Source organism: Microtus oregoni, unplaced genomic scaffold, assembly GCF_018167655.1.
Source record: "Microtus oregoni isolate MIOR12 unplaced genomic scaffold, Mior012 000029F_ref0000214, whole genome shotgun sequence".
Classification (NCBI taxonomy): Eukaryota; Metazoa; Chordata; class Mammalia; order Rodentia; family Cricetidae; genus Microtus; species Microtus oregoni.
Genome location: NW_024543088.1, coordinates 4,756,460 through 4,769,778, shown reverse-complemented (window position 1 = coordinate 4,769,778; position 13,319 = coordinate 4,756,460).

Here is a 13,319-nt window from a genome sequence, read left to right as displayed (position 1 = left end):
AAGGTTTGACTCTATGATGGAGCAAAAGTGATATGCTCGGGAGTGGGGGAGCTGGGCAGTGGTGGTGCACGCCTTTAATCCCAGCATTTAGGAGGCAGAGGCAGGTGGATCTCTGTGAGTTCGAGGCCAGCATGGCCCGGTCTACAAGATCTAGTTCCAGGACAGCTAGGGCTGTTACACAGAGAAACTTTGTCTTAAAAAAACAAAAACAAAAACAAAAAAGTGATATTCTGGGTCAGCAAGATGGCTCAGCAGGTAATGCTGCAAGCTGTGCAAGCCTGACAATGTGAGCTCGAGCTCAAGATCCCAAGAAAAGGTGGAAGGAGAAAACTATCTTCGAAGATGAAGTTGTCCTCTGACCTCCACACATATGCCATTGCATACACTTCCCCCATGTCGCCATCATCATCATCACAACCATCATCACCAACATCATCACCATCATCATCATCACAACCATCATCACCACCATCATCACCATCATCATCATCACCATCATCATCATCACCATCATCATCATCATCACCATCATCACCATCATCATCATCACCATCATCACCACCATCATTACCATCATCATCACCATCATCATCATCACCATCATCACCATCACCATCATTACCATCATCATCATCACCATCATCATCATCACCACCATCATCATCATCACCATCATCACCACCATCATTACCATCATCATCACCACCATCATCACCATCACCATCATCACCATCATCATTATCATCACAACCATCATCACCACCATCATTACCATCACCATCAACATCATCACCATCATCATCATCACCACCATCATCATCACCATCACCATCATCACCACCATCATCACCACCATCATCATCATCACCATCATTATCATCACCATCATGACCACCATCATTACCACCATCATCACCATCATCATCATCATCACCATCATCACCATCATCACCACCATCATCGCCACCATCATCATCATCACCATCATCACCATCATCATCATCACCATCATCACCATCATTACCATCATCATCACCACCATCATCACCATCACCATCATCATCACCATCACCATCATCACCATCATCATCACCATCATCACCATCATCACCATCACCATCATCACCACCATCATTACCATCATCATCACCACCATCATCACCATCACCATCATCATCACCATCATCATCACCATCATCACCATCATCACCATCATCACCACCATCATTACCATCATCATCACCATCATCATCATTACCATCATCATCACCACCATCATCATCACCATCACCATCATCATCATCATCATCACCATCATCATCACCACCAGCATCACCATCGCTATCATCACCACCACCATCATCATCAACAACAATAATAGTTACAACAGTAAGTAAAGCTTTTCTGCTTGAGAAAGGATTTGAGCCCAATTCGGGTGTCAGACATAGACAAATCAAGTTGGACCTGAGCTCGAAACTCCCTCCCTGCTTTCATAGAGACAGAAGATGCCGTGGGGGACTAAGGTCACCAATAGCAACCCTGCAGCCAACCCTGCATGATACAATACCAACCTGCCAGGCAAGATATGCCCACTGGTGCCTCGGTAGCATAAAGGCTATGGAGGAAACCAACTGCTTTTGAACTGGACTTGAGGCCTGCTCTACGGGAAGAAATTCATGCCTAGTACTGTCAAAGGTCAATGACTTGAGATGTCATAGGACCTAAGAAGGGACCTATCAGTGTTGTTTTGCTAAATGACATGCTGCTAAACTGCTCTCTAAATGTGATTACTCCCATAGGTGAGTGCTGCCCTCAGCCTGGCCAGAGTAGCTTTGCTCTGCAGTGGTTAGCAGTTAATGCGGACTCAGAACCAGTTCAAGTGAAGGAAACAAGTGGCTATCAAGTGCTCAGGCCTCCATGGAACATCTATATCACACACCCACCTCCAAGGCTCAGGGAACACCATGCAAAGGGGGTGGAAAGAACTGCAAAGTCAGATGATGGGGAAGAATGCTGCAGGTGATGGAGAAGGATGCTGCAGGTGATGGAGAAGGATGTTGCAGGTGATGGAGAAGGATGCTGCAGATGATGGAGAAGGATGCTGCAGATGATGATGGAGAAGGATGCTGCAGATGATGGAGAAGGATGCTGCAGGTGATGGAGAAGGATGCTGCAGATGATGGAGAAGGATGCTGCAGGTGATGATGGAGAAGGATGCTGCAGATGATGGAGAAGGATGCTGCAGGTGATGGAGAAGGATGCTGCAGGTGATGGAGAAGGATGCTGCAGGTGATGGAGAAGGGTGCTGCAGATGATGATGGAGAAGGATGCTGCAGGTGATGGAAAAGGATGCTGCAGATGATGATGGAGAAGGATGCTGCAGGTGATGGAGAAGGATGCTGTGGTGAGATCCTCTTCAGAAATAACCGAGGGTTGGGATATAGTTCAGTGGTTAGGTTCAAACTGCCTAGGTTCAAACGCTAGTATTGATGAGGGGGAGCTAAACAAGTATGTCTAGGGAACAACTTGCTTACAGTACCAAACAATTCGGTCACCAGGAGACTTAACATGGGCCATTAAGATGGAAAGATACTTGTAGCCAAGCCTGATGACCTGAGTTCAATTCCTGGGACCCACATAATAGAAGGGAAGAACTGACTCCTAAAAACTGACCTCTCATTTTCACATGTACCATGGGACACATGTGCGCATGCACACGTACGAACATGGGCGTGCACATATACACACACAAATATTATTTTAAATCTCTTTTCAATTTTTATTATATGTATTTATGTGTGAAGGTGTGTAGGTAAGCGTGGATGTATATGTGCCAGGAATCAACCTCGTTAGGGACCATTCTGGGTTTTTTGGAACAGGGTCTCTCAATGAACCTGGAGCTCACTAAACAGGCTAACAGGCCCCAGAGATTCATCTTTCTTTACCTCCCCGGAGCTGGAATCACAAACTTGTGCCACCATCATCTTGTTTCACGGATGCTGAGGGTCAAACTGTCAACTCAAGTGTTCAAGCTGTTCAGCAAGCACTTAACCAACTAACCTGGCTCTGGAGTCCCCTTCACATGATATATTAACAAAGCAAAAGTAATGCAAAATTTTCACAATGAACCAAGTATCCAGGGCCTAAATAAAGGTAAAACTCTGTAAGCCTCCACTTCCCATCAGGCTCCAACGGGGCTCACAGGTCATGCCACTCATTCTGGGCTCATCAGCCTGGCCCTGGAGAGACAAAAGAGCAGCTGGTACATCAGCCAGGCTGCCAGGCTAGGCCAGTACTTGGGGTCCAGCAGCACTGACAGCCAAAGTCCTAGGCACATCAATGGCATCAGCCCATCCATTTCAGTGATGCAACAGGGTGGACGGGGCCAGGTCCCTGATCATTCTTTGGCTCTTTCCACAGGATGCTGGCTGTTATGTGGTAATGATGCTGGACCTGCAAGATCTGGGCCTTCAGACTGTAACTATACAAAGCTGATGAACACTTACTGGAGCTGCCCAAAGGCACCTTTGCCAACACCTGTTGGCAGCCGTGTTATTTTGTTTTAAAATTTTTTAAATTACGTTTCTTTATTTCGAGAAGGAGTCATGTGTGCCACAGTGCCCTTGCAGAGGTCAGGCAACAACTCACAGGAGTAGATTTCTCTCCTCCCGTGTTGTGGATCCCAGGATGTAACTAAGTCATCAGGCTTGGTTGCAAGTGCCTTTACTGGCTGAGCCATCTCACTGCCCCCACTAGCTTGGTTTTATTATTATTTATGCTGGGTTTTTCTGTTCTTAAAATAGAAGTGAAGCAACCATTTGAAAGCACACAATTCAAGCTAGGTGTGATGCTGGCCTCTAGAGATGGAGGCAGAATTACAAATGTAAGGGCAGACTGGGCAATATCGTGAGCTACATACTCTGTCTCAAAAAGTAAAAATAAATGGTTTAGGATATAGCACAATTGGGATATGTTGCGTGCATAAACCCAGGGTTTGATCTCCATTACTCCATAAGCAAGCCGTGATATGGCACACCCCTAATCCCAGAACCAATGAAAGAGACCACAAAAACAAAAGCAAACTCCCTGAGGTGGTGACTTCTTATTCCCAGAACAAGAAATGCCAGGAAGGCACAGGGGTAAGTAACTAGACAGGACCAACAGGGGGAAGGGAGGACCCACAAGCCCTATAAAATACTCAAGCCATTGTCTGTTCAACTTAATGGACTTCCAACTTTTTATTTCTCCCATCCCAAATGTATGAAGCTATTTCTTTCCCATTTTGTAGTTTGGTCTTCTGTATTTTCAGGTTGCTCAATTCTTTGTTTCTGCCAGAGGATGAACTTGGCAATCCCCTAGATACTGCCATCATCTGGTTACACTGGGAGGTGGAGGCAGGAGGATCTTAATACTGTGTAGCAAGTTTGAGGCCTGCCTGAGATACATGAGACCCTGTCTCAAAAAGAGAAGTATGCTGGGACTGGAAAGATGACAAATGGCTCCGTGGTTAAGAGTTTAATGTCAACTGGGTAGTGTTGGCGCATGCCTTTAATTCCAGCACTGGGCGGGGAGGGGCAGAAGCAGGTGGATCTCTGTAAGTTCGAGGCCAGCCTGGTCTACAGAGTGAGTTCCAGGACAGCTAGGGCTGTCACACAAAACAGTGAAACAGTACACAGAGAAGTCCTGTCTCGAAAAACAACAACAACAAAAGCGCAGTGTGTGCTGCCCTAGCAGAGGACCTGAGTTTGAATCCCTGCACTCGTGTCCCACACCTCACAGCGACCTGTAACTCCAGTTCAAGGGGAATGACACTTCTGGCCCCAATAAGCACCTGCGTTCACCTGCATAAAGCCACACAGACACATAGATATACACATAATTAAAACTAAGCACGAAGTTGGAAAAGTGTGTCTAGTATAACCCCAGTGTTGTGCAAACCTCACCTTGAACTTGTCCGAAAACCCTTTTGACATCCAGAAGGGAAACTCCATTCTCTCCCCTGTTGCATAACAAAGAATTATATAATCCTGATGTAAATTGCAGAACCCAGGCCTGATAGGGACTCTTGGTTGGCAAAGGAGAGAATATTGGTTTGAACTGTACCCAAGGACACAGGCAGTCAGAAATCTAAGGGCCAAAGGTACCCATTAGCTGAGCAGTTGGCTTTGTCTAGTTTTTTGGTTGTTTGTGCTACGGTCTCCCTATGTAGCCCAGATGGCATCAAACTCATGATCCTGCCCCTTCCCTGAATAGTGGAATTACAGGTGTGCACCACCATGCACTTCCTGCTTACTAGTGTGGTTAACCTTCGTTGTCAACTTGATTTATAATCGCCATGGAAACACAGGTCTGGGTGTGTCTGTGAGGACATTACCAGGCGTGCTGGACTGAAGAAGGAAGTTACTCACCCTGAATGTGAGTAACACTCTCAAGGACTGGAGTGGCTGACTGGCCCACAAGCTTCCAGAGGTCCCTCCTTCTTAGTCTCTTCTGGATAAAATGGAGAAATTGAGGGGCTGGAGAGATGGCTCAGTGGTTAAGAACACTGGCTGCTCTGCCAGAGGACCTGAATTCAAATCCTAGCACCCACATGGCAGCTTATAACGGTCTGTAACTCCAGTTCCAGTAAATCCAATGCCTTCATTTGGCCTCCTTGGACACCAAATAAGGACATGGTGTACAAATATATGCAGGCAAACACCTATATAAGTAAAACAAATCTATTTATTTGTTCATTTGTTTGTTTGCTGTATTTAGGAAGGAGGAGAAAGATAGCTGAGAACCAACATGCACCTCTTTCTGCTTCCTGACTGTGGATGAAATGTCAAAAGCCACCTCGTGCTCCTGCCACCATGCCTTTCCCACCATGATGGACTGTGGTCCCCTCCAGTCATGAACCCAATTAACCCTTTAAGTTGCTTTTGTGATGTATCTCGTCACAGCGATGAGACAAAAAACTGATACATCCCCCGTGTTCTAACTGAGACATAGACTAACAAGAGGCAAACATTAGGAAGCTCTCTAGCTGGTCTTTAAAAGACACCAGCTAGGCTGAGGAGAGGCCTCGGTGGGTAACCTCTTGCCATACAAGCCTGAGGACCTGAACTGAGATCACTAGAACTCATGTAAAGTCAGATATGGTATCACTGGCATCTAGAATTCCAGTGCTCCTGCAGGAAGGCAAGGAGGCGGAGACAGGAGACTTCGTGGAAGCTGGGCCAGCGAATCTTGCCTGAGACCACCTCTCACAAGATGGAAATCAAGGACTGACCCTGGAGCTTCTCCTCTGACCTCCACAGGTGTGCTGCTATGCCCATATTCACACACACGCATACATTTGACATAAATACGCACACACACAAACATATATATGTCTACATAGATACATATATGTGCACCAATATAAACAATAGCATCCCAAGGGAGAGAGGGCATTGTGCACAGAACAGCAAATCAGTTAACAGATAGCCACTGCTGAAAGTCCTGCTCCTGCTGTAGCCGAGACACGCCTTTTCGCTCATGACTACTGTAGCAGAGCAGCAAGCTGGTCCCGAAGGACTTTTCTCACTCTCTCTTTCCTTGGGCACTTTGCTGACACATCATCTCATAAAGTTAACTAACACTCACAGACCCGGTGTCCTTCACCCGCCATGTAAGGGGCCAAGCCAGAGACATTTATCTCCAAGGCAAATAGAACTGTGCCCAAATCTGTAACTGGCTGTATTTGCTGATGATGTCATATCTGTCCCAGGCTTTCTGATCAATGTGACTCAAGGGTGACTGGCTGGCTGGTCAAGGTGAGTAATGTGTTGACCCACCCAAACTGGCAAGAATGTGACTCCAGGGTGACCTGGTCCTTGGAAAGCTAAGCTGGGGTGAACCTTACAGTGGAGACTAGGTTGCTGGTTCTAACAAGTGCCAATAAAGGGATTTTTAGTGTCCCCCAATCTCACACAACAACACCCCAACAATTCCACATGGGTGAAGCTTATAGTATCTCACTACACTTGGAAAATAGATAAAGTTCTGGCTGTCACCTGGACGGTAGTGGCCCTCACCTTTAAAGTCAGCTCTCAGGAGGCAGAGGCAGGTGGATCTTTGTGAGTTTGAGGCCAGCCTGGTCTACAGAGCTAGGTCCAGGGCTGTTACATAGAGAAACCCTGTCTCAAAAAAGGAAAAAAAAAAAGATTTCTGGGTGTCATGGCTCAGAGCTGTAATCCCAACTACTTTAGAAGCTGAAGCTGCAGGATATTGAATTCCACACAAGCCTGAGCTATGAAGACAGTTCAGGGGACGGGGATACAGTCATGGTTCAGAGGTAGAGCACCTGCCTAGAAACCCTCAGTAAGGGATTGTAGTATGGCTCAGTGGTAGAGCCTCTGCCTAGAATCCCCCAGTGAGGGGCTGGGGTGTGGCTCAGTGGTAGAGCCCCTGCCTAGAATCCCCCAGTGAGGGGCTAAGGGCATGACTTAGTGGTAGAGTGCTTTCATAAATGCACTGGGCCCTGGGTTCAATACCAAGCAATACTGGATGACAGAACCAGCTCAGCACAGGACAGTGTTTTGAGTGGAGGCAGCAAACGAAAAAAGAAAAATAATTCAGCTTCAGATACAGCTGCATAGGAGCTGCTTAGCCTGCCAAGAGGGTGGAAATATAAAGAGATTTGATGCTCCAGGCTTGGAGCTTGAAGGTGGGAGGTGGGAGAGAAACACTCAGGAGCTCTTTCTTTGAGTTGTAATCTCTGTTAACAGTGGAGATCAAAGGTAACCTCAGAGGGGACAGGGCAGGGACAGCTGCAGTACCCGTGACCTCCCAGGACCTCCTCCTAGCCAACAATCCCAGCTGTGGCTTGGCTTATTCTACACATTCCAAGCATGGACTCACACCTGGTAGCCTGGAGCCTGGACAGCTGTAGCTAGAGACCTGCTCTCAAGGGAAATTTGATCTCTCACTACCCCCTCAGGGTCATTTGAAGTACTGCCCACCCCCACTCCTGGTGATAAGAGACGAGCCTGGGACGCACTGTGACTACCCGTGGGTCACAAGGTCAACAAGGAGTAGGCATTTGCCAGACTGTCTTCTCACAAGTAAAGAACACTTGATGTGTTCTCATAGCTCGTTACATTCTGATAGCAGTACTGTTGGTGGTGGTGGTGCCTGTTTGTGTCTGTGTGTGTGTGTGTCCATTCGTGTGTTTGTGCATGTGTGTGTTCACTGTAGTAATAGGGGCGGCGGCGGGGCTGCATCCCCAACACCCCAGCCGCCTGCCCGGCTAGCTTATGCCCCGAAATAATTACACGGACACTGTATTCATTTAAACACCGCTTGGCCCATTTCTATCTAACCTCTTCTAGGCTAATTCTCACATATTAATTTAGCCCATTTCTAATCATCTGTGTTGCGCCCCTAGGTGCGCTTACCGGGAAGATTCTAGCCTATGTCCATCCTGGGTCGGAGCTTCATCCCGGGAGCAGGGCATGGCATCTCTCTCAGGCGTCTGCTCCCGAGAGGAGAGCTGTCGAGACTCTGAGCTCACTTCCTCTTCCTCCCAGTATCCTGTTCTGTTTACTCCTCCCACCTATCCTCTAACCAATAAAATGGGCCAAGGCAGTTCCTTTATTAGCCAATGACCTTCCTCCATCAGTTCACCATGTCACAAATGGGACAGATTCTGTCAGCCCATACTCCAGGTGGAGGAAAGGTGATTTCTTTCTTTTTAAGAAATTGTTCTTCTCAATTTCCTACATATACATGAAATGCGATATTATTGTATCCCCACCCCCTATCCACGCTTAGATCTTCTCCTTCCACCTCGACTCTTTCTTCTTCCCAAAAAGTCATCCTTCCTACTATTTTTGGTGCCCCACTGCATTTAATTAGAGTTGCCTGCATGAGCTTGGGTGGGGGTTATTTACTTGAGCAAGGACAACTTACTGGTGGCTACACCACTGAGAAAGTGGATCCCCCCCCCCAGCAACTAGACAAGCTCCCCCGGGAGGGTGTGGCCTCCTGATCCCCTCCTACTAGATATGTGATAGAATGTTGATGGGCCTGGTCTTATACTGGCACTGCTCATGGGTACAACTGCCATGTCATGTCAGAAAGATGGTGTTCCATGACACTCCTGGGGGAGGTGGCTTCTTATTGTATCCATCCTTAACACAAGCTTGGAAAGGATGCAATACTAGCCCTTGCTCCTAGAAGCTGTGCTTATGTAGAATAACCCACTGATTCTACACCCTGAAGTCTGCTTAGTTCACCATCAATTCAGTCAACTCAGGTACAAGGAAATGCAGACACCCAAGTATTCATCAAACATCTGGATGTTTCATGTCATAAGCTTAAGTCTTACCTACTGGAGTAGCGAGCTAGCCTAGTGAGTACCATGTTAGTCATGTAAGCATGAGTACCTGAGTTTGATCCCCAGCACCCACATAAAGCTAGGTGCCACGTCATGTCCTGTAAGCCTAGCACTGGGGAAATAAAGATAAGAGGAGTCCCGGAAGCTTGTTGGCCGTTAGTCTAACTGAATTGTCGAGTTCAGAAGAGAGACCCTGGATCAAAATATAAAGAGAGCAATTGGGAAGACACCCAAGGTTGTCCTCTTACTTCTACACACCAAGAGTGTGTGTGTGTGTGTGTGTGTGTGTGTGTGTGTGTGTGTGCGTGTGTGTGTGCATGCACACATATACTTTTTGGTTTCATTCTGGTCTCCTTTTGTTTTCAGACGAATGCTATTATAGCAAGACAACTCTTTTGGAGGACCGTGAACTAATATAAGGGGCCAGAGATGTGTCATCATTTCACCAAATATTACGCAAGTATCTTCCCATTTGAGAACTTCTAAAAATAGTATTATTCTTGATGCTGATTTTTGGGAAGTCTCAGAGTCCTAATTAGTAAATGACTTGAAGCTAAGTGGGTGGTTTCTCTTTACAAGGATTCTATTTGACAGCTGGGAAAATGGCTCTGAGACCCACTCACTAGAAAAGTGGATGTAAAATGGATGCCCATAGATTGCAATGAAATAAAAGTACTTTTCGAAGAGTGTCTTAAAGATATGAACTCAGGGCCAGTAGATGGCTTAGTGGATCCTCCTGTGAAGCTTGAAGGCTTGAGTTCAATCTCTGGACCCAGCTGGTGGAAAAAGAATCAACTCCCACAAGTTGTCTTCTGACCTTCTTTGACCTTCACATGCATGCTGTGGAACCTTCACCCAGACACACAAATCAAGAAATCTAAATTGTAAAGAATTATTTTAAATCGGGCAGTGGTGGTGGCGCACGCCTTTAATCCCAGCACATGGAGGCAGGGGCAGGCGGATCTCTGTGAGTTCGAGACCAGCCTGGTCTACAAGAGCTAGTTCCAGGACAGGCTCCAAAGCAACACAGAGAAACCCTGTCTCGAAAAACCAAAAAAAAAAAAAAAAGGATTATTTTAAATATATAAACTCAGTCTGGTGAGGTGGCTAAGATATTTGATGCTAATCCTAGCAACCTGAGTTTGATTCCCTGGAACCCAGGTGGTGGAAGAAAAGATTCAGCTCCCACAAATTGTCCTTCAGCTTCCATCCTTGAGCCACAGTACATGAATATCCACGCAAATAAATAAACAAGTGAAATAAAATTTTTAAGAAGAATATTAACCATAGACTCTACAAGGTATTTCAGGATAGTCATTGGGTTTTTGTTTTATCTCAAAATGCTGGCTTCAAACTCAAGACCCTCCAGTGTCGGTGTCTATAGGACTGACGTTACACCAGAGAGCTGAACCACCAGCCCAAGTCTCTTAGTCAGCTGTGAAGAGACACCATGACCATGGCTCTTACAAAGGAAAGCATTTCACTGGGACCTGCTGACCAATTCAAAGGTTTAATCCGTTGTTATCATGGTGGGGAGCATGGCAGCACGCAGGCAGGCATGGTACTGGAGAAGTAGCCGAGAGTTCCGCATCCAGATCTGCAGGCAGCAGAAACAGAGAGAGCTACCTGACCTGGCTTGGACTTTTGAAAATCTCAAAGCCCCACCCTTCAGTGATATACTTCCTCCAACAAGGCCACACCTCCTAATCCTTTCAAATAGTGTCACTCCCTGGTGACCAAGTATTCAAATCTATGAGCCTATGGGGGCATTCTCATTCAAACCACCACACCAAGCCTAAGGTATCTACTTAAAAAAATATTTGTTTATTATTATTTTTTATGTATGTATGTTTTGTCTGCATGCATGTATGGGCACTATGCACATACTTGGTGCCCAACCACAGGGTCAGAACAAGTGCTGATCCCCTGGGATGGAGGTACAGCTGTGAGCTGCCATGTGAGTGCTAGGAATCCAGCCCAGGTCTCTGCGAGAGCCCTAAGCGCTCTTAACCAGAGCAGTTAACCGTGAGCTCTTGTTGCTCATGCAGAGGATCGGGGTTTGAGTCCCAGCACCTGCATGATGGCTCACAGCTGTCTATGACTCCAGTTTTCAGGGGGATCAGATGGCCTCTTCTGGCCTCAGAGGGCACTATGCACACACAAGGTAAGCATACATATATATATGCAGGCAAAATAATCATATATATAAAATAAGTCTGAAAAAAATCAATCTACACATGGTGGTATTAATTTGTAATACCATCACTTCAGGGTAGAGACGGGAGGATTCCAGGGATTCACTGGTCAACCAGTCTCCGTGTTCATAGACTCAAAAAATAAGGTGGAAAGAGATTAAGGAAGACGTCTTGATGTCAACCTCTGCCTTCCATGCAAGCCCACATGTGTACCTGCACATGCATGAACATACACATATCACATGTGTGCTTTCTTTCTCTCTCTTTCCTTACTACTGATGCAAAGCTAGTAGCTGTCTCAGACTCCTGGCACTCTGTATTCCTCCTATGATGGACTGTACCCTAACATTACCTCCTATGATGGACTGTACCCTTGCGTTCCCTCCTATGATGGACTGTACCCTAACATTACCTCCTATGATGGACTCTTCCCTTGCGTTCCCTCCTATGATGGACCGTACCCTTGTGTTCCCTCCTATGATGGACTGTACCCTTGCGTTCCCTCCTATGATGGACTGTACCCTTGCGTTCCCTCCTATGATGGACTGTACCCTTGCGTTCCCTCCTATGATGGACTCTTCCCTTGCGTTCCCTCCTATGATGGACTGTACCCTTGCGTTCCCTCCTATGATGGACTGTACCCTTGCGTTCCCTCCTATGATGGACTGTACCCTTGCGTTCCCTCCTATGATGGACTGTACCCTTGCGTTCCCTCCTATGATGGACTGTACCCTTGTGTTACCTCCTATGATGGACTGTACCCTTGCGTTCCCTCCTATGATGGACTGTACCCTTGTGTTACCTCCTATGATGGACTCTTCCCTTGCGTTCCCTCCTATGATGGACTGTAACCTTGTGTTACCTCCTATGATGGACTGTAACCTTGTGTTACCTCCTATGATGGACTGTACCCTTGTGTTACCTCCTATGATGGACTGTACCCTTGAACAGTGAGCCAAAATAACCTCTGTCATGTTTAGCTTCAGCTTCAACATCACACAATCCTGAGTTACTTGTGAAGGGGAACCCCAAAGGAGGAGTCGCCTCATCAGATCAGCCAGTGACAACGTCTGTGGGCCATTTTCATGATTACAAATGATGAAGGAGGACCCAGTCGACTGTGGCTGATGCTGTACCTGTGAAGGTGGGCCTGGGCTGGATAAGAAAGGAAGCGAACAAGCTAAGGGGAAGCCAGCCAGTAAGCAGCATTCCTCCAAGGTCTCTGGTTCTGTTTCCGCGTCCAGCTTCCTGTCTAAGTTTCTGTCTTGATGGTGGACTGTGTAATTTATTTGGAAATTAAGCCAAATAAACCCTTTCCTCCTAAGCTGGCTGTGACAGAGAAGCGAACTAAAGCACATTCCTTCCTTCAGCTGCTTTTGTCAGGGATTACTTCATCACACTAACCAGGAAAATCATGGTTACACCCTTCTGTACCGTTCGAATATGTTGGAATATTCATGATGTTTATCTGTGTTGATTTCAAGCCAAACACAAATTCTTCCAAACTTTAGGAGCAATACAGATGACCCTTGGAAGCCTTCCATACCCTTGGTTCAGCCAACTGTGAATTGAAAACACTCGGTACAGAATATGCCATTTTCCCCATTATTCCCTAGATAGCTCAGTTTCTCTTCCTAGTACTGTGATAAATTTACTCTGAGAAAAGCAGCTAAAGGAATAAAATGTCTACTCTGATTCACAGTTCAAGGGTGCAGTCCATCATGGTAGGGAAATCAAGGCAGCAGGGCCATGAGGCAGCGGTC